This window comes from Euprymna scolopes, chromosome 16, assembly GCF_053919585.1.
Source record: "Euprymna scolopes isolate OS-2025 chromosome 16, ASM5391958v1, whole genome shotgun sequence".
NCBI lineage: Eukaryota > Metazoa > Mollusca > Cephalopoda > Sepiida > Sepiolidae > Euprymna > Euprymna scolopes.
In genome coordinates this window covers 12,842,266-12,856,936 of record NC_136497.1, presented here as the reverse complement: position 1 = coordinate 12,856,936, position 14,671 = coordinate 12,842,266, and positions in this window count along the sequence as shown.

Sequence of the window (14,671 nt, the reverse complement as noted above, 5' to 3'; positions counted from 1 at the left end):
AAATGTTTTCTCAATCATTAAATCATTTCTCTCCGATAGGTTCATAAGAGTAGTGGTTGATTGGAAGAAATCAGAGGCCCACAGTATTAATTCTGGAGTCCCCCAGGTGTCCATCCTGGGCCCAACTCTCTTCCTGATCTACATCAATGATCTCCCTAAACACATACGTAAATCATACGTTGGCATCTATGCTGATTACACGACCATCTATGGCAACACATCAAAAGGCTGTAAATGACAAAGTTCTCTCTAATTCTCTCTCCTCTGATCTTGAGCTCGTGGTACAATGGGGGAAGAGGTGGCTGGTCACTTTTAATGCATCTAAAACCAAGCTTCTATCTTTACATCATCAACGCTCTGATCCCCATCTGGCTCCATGTTTTGACAAGCTTCTGGAATTAACCTTTACTCCTGATCTGAAATGGAACACGTACATTAGATCTGTTTCCAAGGACGCTGGGAAAATGGTGGGATCCTTCTACCGCTCCAGAAGATATCTCACTACTGATTCAAATCTCTATCTGTATAAAAGCCAAGTACGTCCAAGGATGGAGTACTGATGCCACATCTGGGCAGGAGCTGCTAAAAACAGCCTATCCTGCCTGGACAGAGTACAAAATAGACTTTGTACGCTAGTAAAGGGTGCCCCTTTCTCTTCCCTGCAGCCTCTCTCCCACAGAAGAGACGTTGCGAGCCTGTCTTTTTTATCGCTATTTCCATGGCAAGTGCTCGTCTGAGCTCCAATCTCTGCCCCCCTCGCCAATCTTTCACAAGAAACACCCGTCTGGCTGAAACTACTGTCAGTAATTTTCCGCACTCTTTATCTGTGCCTAAATCTAAACCTAGATTCCATGAGCAAAGCTTCTTTCTTAGAACTGCACACCAGCGGAACTCTCTGCCGCTTGCCTGTTTCCCACATGACTACAACTTGGATGTCTTCAAGTCCAACCTAAACAAACTCCTGACAAACCGCCCCCTTAAGTAAGACACTCTATCAAATCTCCAATACTAATGGTTACTACAATACTATCTCATTGATTACTGTACACACTATAACCCTTATCCCTGAGTGGCCTCCGGGCTTTGATAAGTGGTGTCCTCCATGTAAAAAAAATTTTTTTTCGAAAAATATACAATATTCTTTTTAAATCGGTTTTCTTTAAAAAAGATTTCACGGAATTCTACGAATTTTAACTTTATCTAAATATAACAAATATATATATACATTCAAAAAATCACTTACCTATATAAAATACTAATCAATGGATTTTGTACTGGCATTCTTCATTTATGAGAATTTGTCCAGATTTATATTTTATATTCCATGTATTTTTTAAATAAAATAATTTTTTTAAACACCTATTGGAAAAGACCGCCATTATGTAAACCTTAACCGGTGTTAGCGACGCGGTGCTTATTCCTGTTTTGAAATATATGTCACCGTAAATGAAAAATAATCACATTTTACTTATCAGTTTTTGCCTAAAAAAAACACTCGAAGAATTTTTGATTTTTTTCTTTTCTCAAAGAAATACATGAGTTTTTGATTTAATATATGTTATTTCTTCTTTATGAGGTGAATATTTTTAATATCTAAAAAAACATTGAATAAAATAGAAAAAATTATCGTAATTCTACGAAATTTTCTGGACAATATAACAAGAAGATAAGGTTTCATTTAAAAAACAAAACAAAAATTCAATGTGGTTTTTAAAAAAAAGTTTTAAACTTTGTGACTTTATAGTTAAATTTACAAATAACTGTTCCTTTTTTGTTTTAAATTAGATTATTTTATTCATTAGACTTTTATCTTCAATCTGTGATATATAAATTTGAGGTGAGAAAATTAATTATTTTCATTCAAATATACATTTCACAATGGGGAAGGGGTGAATAAAAATCGCTTATCTAAAATATCATATTCGGTTTATTGGAAAGAGCATGAAATTACACATTGAACCTGAAAATATCCTAAAAATTGAACCAATAGAAAAATGTTGATAGATTTGAAACAATTTAACTTGTAAAATTCAATTGATTTCATTACGTAAAAAAATGGCTGCATGAACGCGTGCAGGAACTTTGTAAACTACTTTTTTTAAAATAAAACATAATATTTCTATTGTTTTGTAAATAGTTAATTTTGGAAGTATATTCCATAAAGAAAATAAACAACCCACTTTAAAAAGAGAAATTACAAATTTTTTTTATATTTTATTCGCAGTTTTCTGTAAACGGTGTCAAAAATTCCCCCAAAATTCTGACATACCTAGCTCATCACCAGAAAAAATATTGTCGCAATATTTTTCTCAGTGATGGTCACAAAATACGTGATCAATTTAGTAGAACGTTATGATTGAAAACTAAATCCTGAATTTTGTATAAAATCAAATCATTAAAGGAATAAAACTTGGACGATGTTTGTTGTTTTTTATGTAAAAAGACAATTTTTTGCAAACGTTACCATAACATAAGTACAAATAAAAGAAAATCATTAAATGAATAAAACTTGGACGATGTTTTATTTACATGGGAGTCACCACTTATCAAGGCCCAGGAGCCACTGGGGGATAAGGGTTATTGTGTGTACAGTAATCAATGGGATAGTATTGTAGTAATAGTTAGTATTGGGGATTTGATTAGGTGTCATTACTTAAGGGGGCGATTCATCAGGAATTTGTTTGTGTTGAATTCCGGGGGGGGGGGGAGGGGACAGACAAGCGGCAGAGATTTCCACAGCCGTGCAGTTCTAAGAAAGAAGCTTTGTTCATGGAATCTACGTTTTGATTTAGGCACGGATAAAGAGTGGGGAAATTATTGACAGTAGTTTCAGCTAGTCGGGTGTTTTTCGTGAAAGATTGGCGAGGAGGGACCAGAGAATGGAGCTCAGACGAGCACTTGCCATGGAAATAACAATAAAACAAAGACAGGCTCGCAACGTCTCATCTGTGGCAGAGAGGTTGCAGGGAAGAGAAAAGGGCATCCCCACCCATCCACGAAGCCTATTTTGTACTCTGTCCAGGCAGGATAGGCTGTTTTTTAGCAGCTCCTACCCAGATGTGGGAGCAGTACTCCATCCTTGGACGTACTTGGCTTTTATATGGATAGAGAATTGCATCATTATTGAGATATTTTTTTGCTGCAGAAGGCAAGTGATTTTCAAACGTAAACTTGACTGATGTTTTTTCTAATTTACAAGACAAAATGCTTTGCAGACGTTACCCTAAAATGTACTGTTAATAAATAAATAAATAAATAAAAAGTAAAATCAAAGCACTAAAGGAATAAAACTTGTTTACTTTTTTTAATGTAGAAGGCAAATAGTTTGCAAGCCTTACGCCTGACCATAACACGTACTGTCAGAAAAAGCCATAATGATCACAAAATAGTGTTCAATTTAGTAGAACGTTATAACTGAAGACTGATCCCTAAATTCTGTTATGAAATCAAATCATTAAAGAAATAAAACATGGACTATGTTTGTATTTTTTTAAATGTTTTGCAAACGTTACCTTAGCATTTACTGTTAAAAAAATGAATAAATAAGTAAAAATAAAATAAACGCATTAAAGGAATTAAACTTGGACGATGTTTTTTAATGTAAAAAGGAAATGTTTTTCAAACGTAAACTTGGATGATGTTTTTTTTATGTAAAAAGCAAATGTTTTTCAAACGTAAACTTGGACGATGTTTTTTTTATGTAAAAAGCAAATGTTTTCAAACGTAAACTTGGACGATGTTTTTTATGTAAAAAGCAAATGTTTTCAAACGTAAACTTGGACGATGTTTTTTTTTTAATTGTTTGTTTAACGTAAAAGGCAAATGTTTTGCAAAAGTTACCATGACATGTACTGCTACAAAAAAAAAATCCCGATACCAGACATATCTCAGATAAGAATACTCTGAGACACAAGATGTACATACACAGAGACACACATACAGATACACATAGACAAAGCAGAAACTTTTTTGTACCGGCATTTAAAATTGTAGTAGACTCTTGAAAAATCAGTATGTTATTGCTGAGCATCTTATTAGATGACTGACCAATTTTTATGATTTTAGATTAAAAAATATTGCGATAATATTTTTCTCATAAGATACGTGTTCAATTTAGTAGATCGTTATAATTGAAAACTGATCACTGAATTTATTTATTAAATCAAATCCTTTAAGGAAATAAATAAGTAAAAAATGAGTTCAAATCATTAAAGGATTAAAACTTGGACAATGTTTTTTTTGTTTTGTTTTTGTTTTTCTTTTAATGTAGAAGGCAATTGTTTAGCGAACGTTACCATAACATGTACGGTTCAGAAAAAATATCGTTATGTAAAGATGTCTGTTTTTTACGGAGAATTAATTTATCCGTGATTTATAAATGTCCTTCTTTTGTTTATTTTGTGCAGAAGTTTTTTGTGTAATGTCTCAGGTGTCCGTTGATATAATTGTATAATGAATGGGTTAATTAAATGTCAGAAAAGTCCAGAAAAGTAAAGTTATTGTAGCTAAAGAAAGTGGTGGCGTGTTTTATAGTGTCGAACTGTTCGTTTAATGATGGAAGAAGCGAGTAGCGGAATTCGAGAATGTCTAGTTCTCACCTAATCAACTTGCTCTGATTTTGGCAAGGGAGAAGTTATCATTCGCGTGGATGGAAAGTGTAAGAGTATGTGTTGTGTACGAATTCAGTAACCAGTTAATGACGGTGTAGATACAGAGAAGCAGGAAAAAGTATAAATTCACGCGATAAAGAATGAAATTGTAGAAGGACTTATGGAATAGGGGTGAAATTGGAATTACTTTTCCTGTAGGTTATAACTATGATGATGATGTCGCTCCTAGGAATAAATGTAATGTTTTAATGTTACGAATTAATGTATCTAAAATGTCGTTCCATAGTTAAATAAGGTAATGGATAATAGTATGAACATAATAAATTTGTATGTGCCATCTTTTTTGTAAACTTACGGTATTTTGGTCAAGAGAAAAAAATTGCGCCTCTTTTATTATATATAAAAAATCTTCCATGAAACTGAACATTTCCCAAATTATATTTGCATATTATCTGAACTCCAAAAACAGGCGGCTTTTTTGTATTTTTATTTATTTATTTATTTTATTTTATTTTTTTTTCTTAAGTATGCATTACTTCAAGCTAAAGTTAATACCTTAAAGGTATTACTTCTTAACCAGCTTTTTAAACGAGTTAAAAATAACCAGACTTTTTCAATTTGATAAAAGTTCCATTATAGCATATTTATTATGGGGTGGTCGAACATTCTGGCATTAGATAGATGATTCAATGTTGAATTTAAAAGAAATAAATAAAAATACAAAACTCACCAAGACCCCCTCCCCCTCCCATCGCCACCCAACATACCCTTTAAATATCGGCATAAAAGCAGACTGACCGACTGGCTGGCACTCGTCCTCTTTAAGCTATCGCCTCCAAGCCAAGTCGAACGCTATGGTTCCCAAAAGCTAAGAAACTTTTCTGTTCGAAAATTTTGCAACCTATTAATCTAAAAACACTAATTTTTTTTAATTTTTTATTTTCCTTATTACAGGTTTGACTCTAATTCTGAATATTTGTCTTGTTTTCTTATCTTTCTCCTAAATGTTTTTGGCAAAAATACTATTAATAACCAATATTTTTTCTTATATTTAAAACGAGAAAAAAAAGTCTCCCATGAAACTGAACATTTCCAAAATTATATTTGCATATTATCTGAACTCCAAAACACACGGCTTTTTTGTATTTTTTATTTTTTCTTAAGTATGCATTACTTCTAGCTAAAGTTAATACGTAACCCTAAAGGTATTACTTCTTAACCAGTTTTTAAAACGAGTTAAAAATAACCAGACTTTTTCAATTTGATAAAAGTTCCATTACAGCATATTTATTATGGGGTGGAGCTGGAACGGTTTAACATCCCAGCTCGACCTAGATAAAGACAAAAAGTATCCATGCATTAATATGGAAATGGAGACTATCTTCAAGTACTATCCCAAGCCGTGAATGGGTAAAGGACTTCTACTAAGTAGATATTAATAAGTCCTTCTCACATTTTTATTTATTTTATTTTTATTTTATTTTATTTTATTTTTTATTTTATTTTATTTATTTTTTTATCAATGGAGAGTAGATAATGCATGTGGACGTGTTATTGGCAGCTCCAGTAACTCTCACTTCTCCTTTTTTGTCCTTCAGTCCACATTTACAATGAATGATTTTTTTCTGACAAACGGTGAAGAAAAAGCTGCTTCCTAGGTCGGTAGTACTTTGTAAAGAGTAGCCTAAGATGTCGGAAAATTTCTGTTTCTATGTCTATCCTTGTGGTCATGTCACTAGCAAGGGTGCTGGAGGTAAACGTTTCATCTGGGCTGACGTTACCCGCCTGATAGTCAGAGACCCGAACCTTGGATTAACCACTAAGCTGTACTATCAACAGGTGCAAAGTACCGGGGCTGCTGTATTGCCATTTGGTGAATGGATTCTGGACCATACAGTAGTTTCTGGTAGTGTCTCTCGATGCCATACTAGTGGATAATTGTTACGGCTTTACCGTATCATGTGCCACAAAAAATCTTGTCTTTTTCTCTCTTATTTTCCGTCTCTGTCCTGCTCCAACCAAGTCTACCGACCTGCTCCACAAACCTCAAAACCTCCAAAAAAGAAACACGAATAAACCTAGAACCCCATCCACCAACGTAGACCCCTACTACCAGGTCTCCTTCTCCAACATCAGGGGTCTACGTTCCAACCTTCCAGAGGTTGAAACACAATTACAGGAGACGAAACCGAACATATTCTTTCTAAGTGAAACTGGCATAGGGCCAACCACTTCTCTAGACGAATTCATAATTAAATTAAATACTCCAACTTAACATCTAAATCTGACCCCCATAGGCATGGAATATGTGCCTAGATCAAAGAGGGCTTTCCATGTGATATCTCCAGAGAAGACCCTAATTTACTTTATAAGTGCTTTCGGATTGCACTAGCTTACACCACTGCATTTATATTTGCCCTCTATCGCCCCCACAACAGTGGAGTTACTATCTTTAAGAGCATATCTGAGAAAATAGACCACATCCTGTCTGCTCATCCTTTGGCTAACATTCACATTTGCGGTGACTTCAATGTCCATATTGTGGAATGGCTGACCCACTCAAATAAAACAATTGACGATGGGAGGTTTTGTCATGATTTTGCCATTGCCTATGACCTCACTCAGATAGTTCATGAACCTACCTGTGTGCCCGATACACCCGGTCAATATGCAAGCCTTCTAGACCTTTTCCTCACAACTTCCCCTGAGATGTGTTCATGTTCCGTTCTATCTCCTCTGGGATCCTCTGACCACTCTGTTGTAGCAGTTAAGATAAAAATGAAATGTAATAAGTCTTCAGACGTACCTATCCACCGTACTGTATATCGATACTCTATGGCTGACTGGGATAGCTTCCGTACATTCATATCTGACCTACCTCTGCATTCCATGTTTAAAAAGGAAGTGTCCTCTATAGTATCAGACCTGACCGAATGGTTAATTATAGGCATAGACCGATTCATACCATCCAAAGAATTCCAACAAAAACCTAATAGCCAGCCATGGTTCTCCCCTGAATGTGCTGCTGCCATCACGCACAGAAATCACTTTTTTCCATAGCTACCAACGTAATAGATGTACTGAGACTAAAGCTGCTTTAAGGACTGCCAGCAACCACTGTAAAAGAGTAATAAAACATGCAAGAGAGCTATATGCTCAGTCCGTTAAATCCAAAGTAGCTGAGCAGCGGCTTGGTTCCCACCAGTTCTGGCAAATAGCAAACAGGATCTTGAACAGAAGTGTGCGTTCTATCCCAACTATCATCAATCTACCTGGGTCATCTCGTCACATCAGACAAGGCCAGACTATTTGCCAAGAACTTTGCAGCTAATTCTACCCTATGCGACAATGACCATCAACTCCCTGTATTTCCTCCTATAACAGACAACACGCTATGCAACATACATATATCTGTGCTTGAGGTAGCCAAGCTAATCATAATCAAGAACCTTGATTCCAGTAAAGCAACTGGCCCTGATGGCATTCCAGTTATAGTGCTGAAAAAGCTCCAATCAGAACTTGCCCCCATACTTACAAAGCTGTTTAAGAGTTGTCTTAAGGAGAAGTGCTTTCCAACACCCTGGAAAACGTCATCAGTATGCCCTGTATTTAAGAATTCAGGTGAAAAGTCATCTCCCTCTCAGTACAGACCAATAAGTCTCCTGTGGGTCACGAGTAAGTTGTTGGAATCCATATTAAATAAAGAAGTAGTCAACCACCTCAACAGAAAGAACCTTCTTAGTGACAGGCAATATGGTTTCCGCTCTGCAAGATCTACCGCAGATGTGCTAACGGTTATATTTCATAGGATTAGTGAATCTCTCGACAAAGGTTCCCTTTCCAGGGAAATTGCTGTTGACATATCAAAGGTCTTCAATAAGGTATGGCATAAGGGCCTACTTCACAAGATTTCCAGCTACGGTATTACTGGAAATGTTTTCTCAATCATTAAATCATTTCTCTCCGATAGGTTCATAAGAGTAGTGGTTGATGGGAAGAAATCAGAGGCCCACAGTATTAATTCTGGAGTCCCCCAGGGGTCCATCCTGGGCCCAACTCTCTTCCTGATCTACATCAATGATCTCCCAAAACACATACTTAAATCATTCGTTGATATCTATGCTGATGATACGACTATCTATGGCAACACATCAAAGGCCGTAAATGACAAAGTGCTCTCTAATTCTCTCTCCTCTGATCTTGAGCACGTGGTACAATGGCGGAAGAGGTGGCTGGTCACTTTTAATTAATCCAAAACCAAGCTTCTATCTTTACATCATCAACGAACCGATACTCATCTGGCATCAATTGAAATGGATGGCTCTCCTCTTGGAGAGGCATCATGTTTTGACAAGCTTCTGGAGTTGACCTTTACTCCTGATATGAAATGGAACACACAACCATCTACGGCAACACGTCAAAGGCTGTAAATGACCAAGTTCTCTCTGATTCTCTCTCCTCTGATCTCGAGCGCGTGGTTCAGTGGGGGAAGACGTGGCTGGTTACCTTCAATGCATCTAAAACCAAGCTCCTATCCTTACATCATCAACGCTCTGATCCCTATCTGGCATCAATTGGGATGGATGGCTCTCGTCTGAGAGAGGCCCCGTGTTTTGACAAGCTTTTGGGTTTGACCTTTACTCCTGATCTGAAATGGAACACGTACATCAAGTCTGTTGCCAAGGTCGCTCGAAAGATGGTGGGATCCTTCTACCGCTCCAGAAGATATCTCACTACTGATGCAATTATCTATCTATATAAAAGCCAAGTACGTCCAAGGATGGAGTACTGCTGCCATATCTGGGTAGGAGCTGCTAAAAACAGCCTATCCTGCCTTGACAGTGGTTTAGTGGGGGATGCCCTTTTCCCTTCCCTGCAACCTCTCTCCCACAGAAGAGACGTTGCGAGCCTGTCTTTGTTTTATCGTTATTTCCATGGCAAGTGCTTGTCTGAGCTCCAATCCCTGTCCCCCCTCGCCAATCTTTCACGAGAAACACCCGTCTGGCTGAAACTACTGTCAACAAGTTTCCCCACTCTTTATCTGTGCCAAAATCCAAACGTAGATTCCATGAGCAAAGCTTCTTTCTTAGAACTGCACGCCAGCGGAACTCTCTGCCGCTTGCCTGTTGCCCACCTGACTACAACTTGGACGTCTTCAAGTCCAACATAAACAAACTCCTGGCAAACCGCCCTCTTAATTAAGACACTCTATCAAAACGCCCAATACTAATGATTACTACAATACTATCTCATTGATTACTGTACACGCAATAACCCTTATCCCTGTGTGGCCTTCGGGCCTTGATAAAAAATACATAGGGATAATACTGTGTTTTTGTTGTTTAAGGGACACATGGTGTTTGACCATGAACGTATGAAAGTTAAAGTGCATGATGTAGATGTCAAACAGGTGAAGTAGCAAGGCAAGTTTGCAAGGAAAGATAGAGAAAGTTAGAAGGATGGATTTAAGAGAAAGAGGATTTAATAAAGACCTGGTTGAAAATAGTTTAGTTTTGAAGTCGATTTCCAAAAGCTTTTCAACACATGCCAGCATGTATAAAATAGTTGTTAGCGATGATGATGATGATGATGATGATGATGATGATGATGATGATGATGCAGTTGTTTAATTAATTACTATTTCCCACTCAAGCACACATGCAGAGACCTCATCCCCCTTCAAGATGTGCAGCCAAAATTGAATAAATGTAATTGTCTTAACATTGTCATATAATATCTAAATCGTCTGTATTTTTTGTTTTTGTTTTTTTTTCTTATAAAAAAAATTTACGACATCTGACAGGATTTCCTAGCTTAACCAAGCGATTGCTTACTTTGTATACATTATATATTTATTTAGTAACCTTTCTCTTCTATTCTGAATATTTGCTGGGGATATTTTCCATAATATTGTTGTATATCAGTACTCCCGGATGTCGTCAAGTAACCTAAGAGAGAGGATTCTTCTTCTTCTTCTTCTTCTTCTTCTTATTATTATTATTATTACTATTATTATTATTACTATTATTATTATTATTATTACTATTATTATTATTATTATTAATGTTATTATTATTACTATTATTATTATTACTATTATTATTACTATTACTATTCTTCTTCTTCTTCTTATTATTATTATTATTATTATTACTATTATTATTATTATTATTACTATTATTATTATTACTATTCTTCTTCTTCTTCTTATTATTATTATTATTACTATTATTATTATTATTACTATTCTTCTTCTTCTTATTATAATTATTACTATTATTATTATTATTATTATTACTATTATTATTATTACTATTACTATTATTATTATTAATGTTATTATTATTACTATTATTATTATTATTACTATTATTATTACTATTACTATTCTTCTTCTTCTTCTTCTTATTATTATTATTACTATTATTATTATTATTACTATTCTTCTTCTTCTTCTTATTATTATTATTACTATTATTATTATTATTATTATTACTATTATGCGTCTTCTTCTTCTTCTTATAATTATTATTACTATTATTATTGCTATTATTATTATTACTATTACTATTATTATTATTATTATTGATGTTATTATTATTATTATTATTATTATTATTATTTGTCTCAAAGAATTCTTATAATACTGCACTCTATTCTGTAACACATGAAGCTCTCCTTTCTATTTCCATCTTAATGTCCATTTCTCGCCATCGAAATTTACGTCAGTCTTTATCCATCAATTTTGTAAGCATTCAGCCGATGGGCCGCTGCAAGCACAGTGTACATTTCCAAACTTTATCTCAGCTTTCTTTATAGTTACACCTCCCATTTTATTTATTACATCCATTTCAATAATATGATTAATCAAGATCGCCCCATTTTCACTCATACTTTACATACTTTTATATCCACTTGCCTAGTTCCTATACATTCTATGTCCCTCCTATCAACTGCTTTATCTGTGCCATTCCTACCATATCCACTGATGAATTTTGAGTTGATTAAAGTGGTAGTGTATCCAGTATCAACATGTGCGCTCATTACTGAATCATCCACCACAACTTCTTTTATAGGAAAAGGCCCGTATTGCGCCCTCATTCTGCTATCGGGTAGCTTGTGGCGCAGAAAGCCTCTTCCTCTGCCCGTTTCCATGAATCTTAGAACAGTACCTAGCAATGTGGCCAAACTTTTCACAATAGTAGCACGTTACTCCGGCTCTAGGCATCTCCGTGCAATTTTTTTTCAGGTGTGGTCTTTGACATCAAAAGCATTGAAAATTTGATGATTCTTTTTACCCCTTATTTGTCGGCATGTTATTTTGTGCACTCACTATCAATGTCTCAGTCTCTCGAACTCTTTTGCTGACGTAAAACAGTTGTTATCAGTTTGCTGACGTCCATTCTCTCTACACGAGGTAGCTGTTGTATTACCATAGGAACATCGTCTGGGAATCTTGTCATAAAGGCAAGTTTGACTGTATAATCCAATCCTCTCCCTAGGTATCGGATTAGTCCAACCAATCTTTTGATTGCATTGACATAAACATAAACTGATTCGCCTGTCCACGTGAATCGTTGTAGCTTTTCACTCAAAACGCCCTTCAGTGAATTCGGTTACTTATTTCTATCTGTTCTGCATTTTCTTGTTCTTCATTACTCAAGATAGAAGACGAGCGCATCTCAATATAGAAAAAAGTAGAATAAAACTGGCGAGGTCTGACACGTGTTGTAGCTTACCTACCAGTTTTACCTTTTTTATTCACCCAACTACATCAGCTTGGCCACTAAAAGGTGGTATCACGTCGTTGTCTAATCTCATCATCGCGGATTCCATGATCTGTTATCCGCCAAAATAGCTTATTGTTAAATACGTTGCAATATGCTCCAAGTTTTCTTCTACCTAATACATATGTCCAGAAATAAACCAATATTCAATAAAATGTATCCATACGAATGGGGAAAAAGGAAAATTAAATGAATAAAAAATATTTGTTCAAACTCCTGCTTTCCAGGACTAAATTCAACTTTACTTTTGTATCGTCCCTTCTCTCTCTCCGCTGTCGAAAAAAAAAACTACTGTCGTACTTCCAACTCGTCCTTTTTATAACAGTTTCTGTTTTCTTATGCAAATCAATGCCACATGTATATTTCCGAGCCTTCTACAAATAAAGATTTTTTCTTTCTCTTTCCCTCCCTCATTCCGCCATCCGACAGGAAAGAGAAAGGCGCACCTGTTTGTGTAAGTTACTTTCTTCATTCCTTTCACCCCATAATCAATTTTTTATTACATTCAAGACTACATTATTATTATTATTATTATTATTATTATTATTATTATTAAAGAGATGTACATACTTCGAAGGTGCAATATCTTTTATAGAAAAAGAATGTTATTGAAACCAATTAGGTATTTTAGAATAATAAAATATTATGTTAAATAAGTATACAACCTTAGAATTTTAGAAACAGTAACAAATAGACTTTCGTATCAAAATAACGATCGGGTTAATGACGTCAGAGAATCAAACAAAGAAATGGGCCTGATTTATATAAGTAGATCAATTAAGAGTTTTTAGTTTCAGTCAGAATTGTTATTCTGAGAGTCAGAGACTGAGTTGATGACCGGGTTTTAGCTCCAGGGTTGGTCTCTTGACGCGCCGGGAAGTTGATGGGCGCGAAATAGTGCTCTTCATAAAATAAACCCCCAAAACAAAACAACAAAACAAAATAAAAACAAAACACAAGCACAAGTGAAGTAATTTCAAACTAAAATGCGTATTTCATAATATGCCAGCGATAATTGCATATAAAAAGAGACATATGGTTCAAAACCTTTTTATAAATGAACCCCAAACACGCATGCAAGAAAGTATTGTTGTAAAAACATAATCGAAGTGTCAAGCTTTCTCGAAATATGGTAAAACATTATTTTGATAGTTAAGGCACTTCTCATACCCTGATCTTTTATTTCATATTTGAAAGAATATCACTGACAGAATAAAGTTGTACGATACTAATGCATACGGATTTAATTTACTATCAGATATGTTTAATGTTAACACACAGATACAATGGACCAACGTTGACAATACAATTCTCAGACAGTCTATATACATATCTATATACCTATAAAGTTTTTTTCGCACTGACATTGATATTAAAAGCCTACATTTTCTATTTAAAAATATTTAAAACGAACTTCTTAATATACTCAGTCATACTATGCCAGCGACTTCATGAAGGTTAACTAATTTTCACATTCCTTTGAAAAACGAGCATTAATTATCCAATTTATGGTTTGTTTTTTTAGTAGATGATTGATTTTATTTAATTCTTACGCTCAATTCTATTTGTGAATAGTTTCTTACGTTATGCATTATAATTTTTTCAACCTAAACACGACGCATGTAGGAAGAAAACATTATAGAAACTGACATTTATTTCTATCTATATATCTGTCAATCGATCTATATACATATGCTTTTAACGCGATTTTCGCCCACATCATGGACCATAATCACCAGTTTTTACTTTGAGAGTGCAACTATCTTAAAAACGATAAAACATCGTTTAATTGAATCTGCTCTAATCTTCCATTTAATAAAACAAAGAAAAGGTTTATTTCACATCTCTCCATATTTATCCAAAATAATAATTCAAGAAAATAATGTAGACAACGGTGAACATCTATTTAAAAAAAAAATTAAGTCATATATATAATGTATATATGTATACATAATTTCTTTATTTACACGAAAATAAATATTTTGATCTCCCCCCCCATCTCTTAATATATATACCCCTAATTAATTAACCTCGTCAACGAACATTTGTTTTATTCTTGTAAAAGTCAACACTTAACGGGCGGAACGTCGTCGGGTTTTTAGGTCTCTCCACCTCTGCTTTTATTACCACCCATTATATTTTGAATTTTTGATGTGCAATGCTGCAGCGTGGAAATATATTAAAAATTGTATTTTAGTACTATTATGTTTTTTGAACCAGACAAGGTAAATGAAATACGCACCTCTCACATAACGAAGAAATTTTTGTATAATT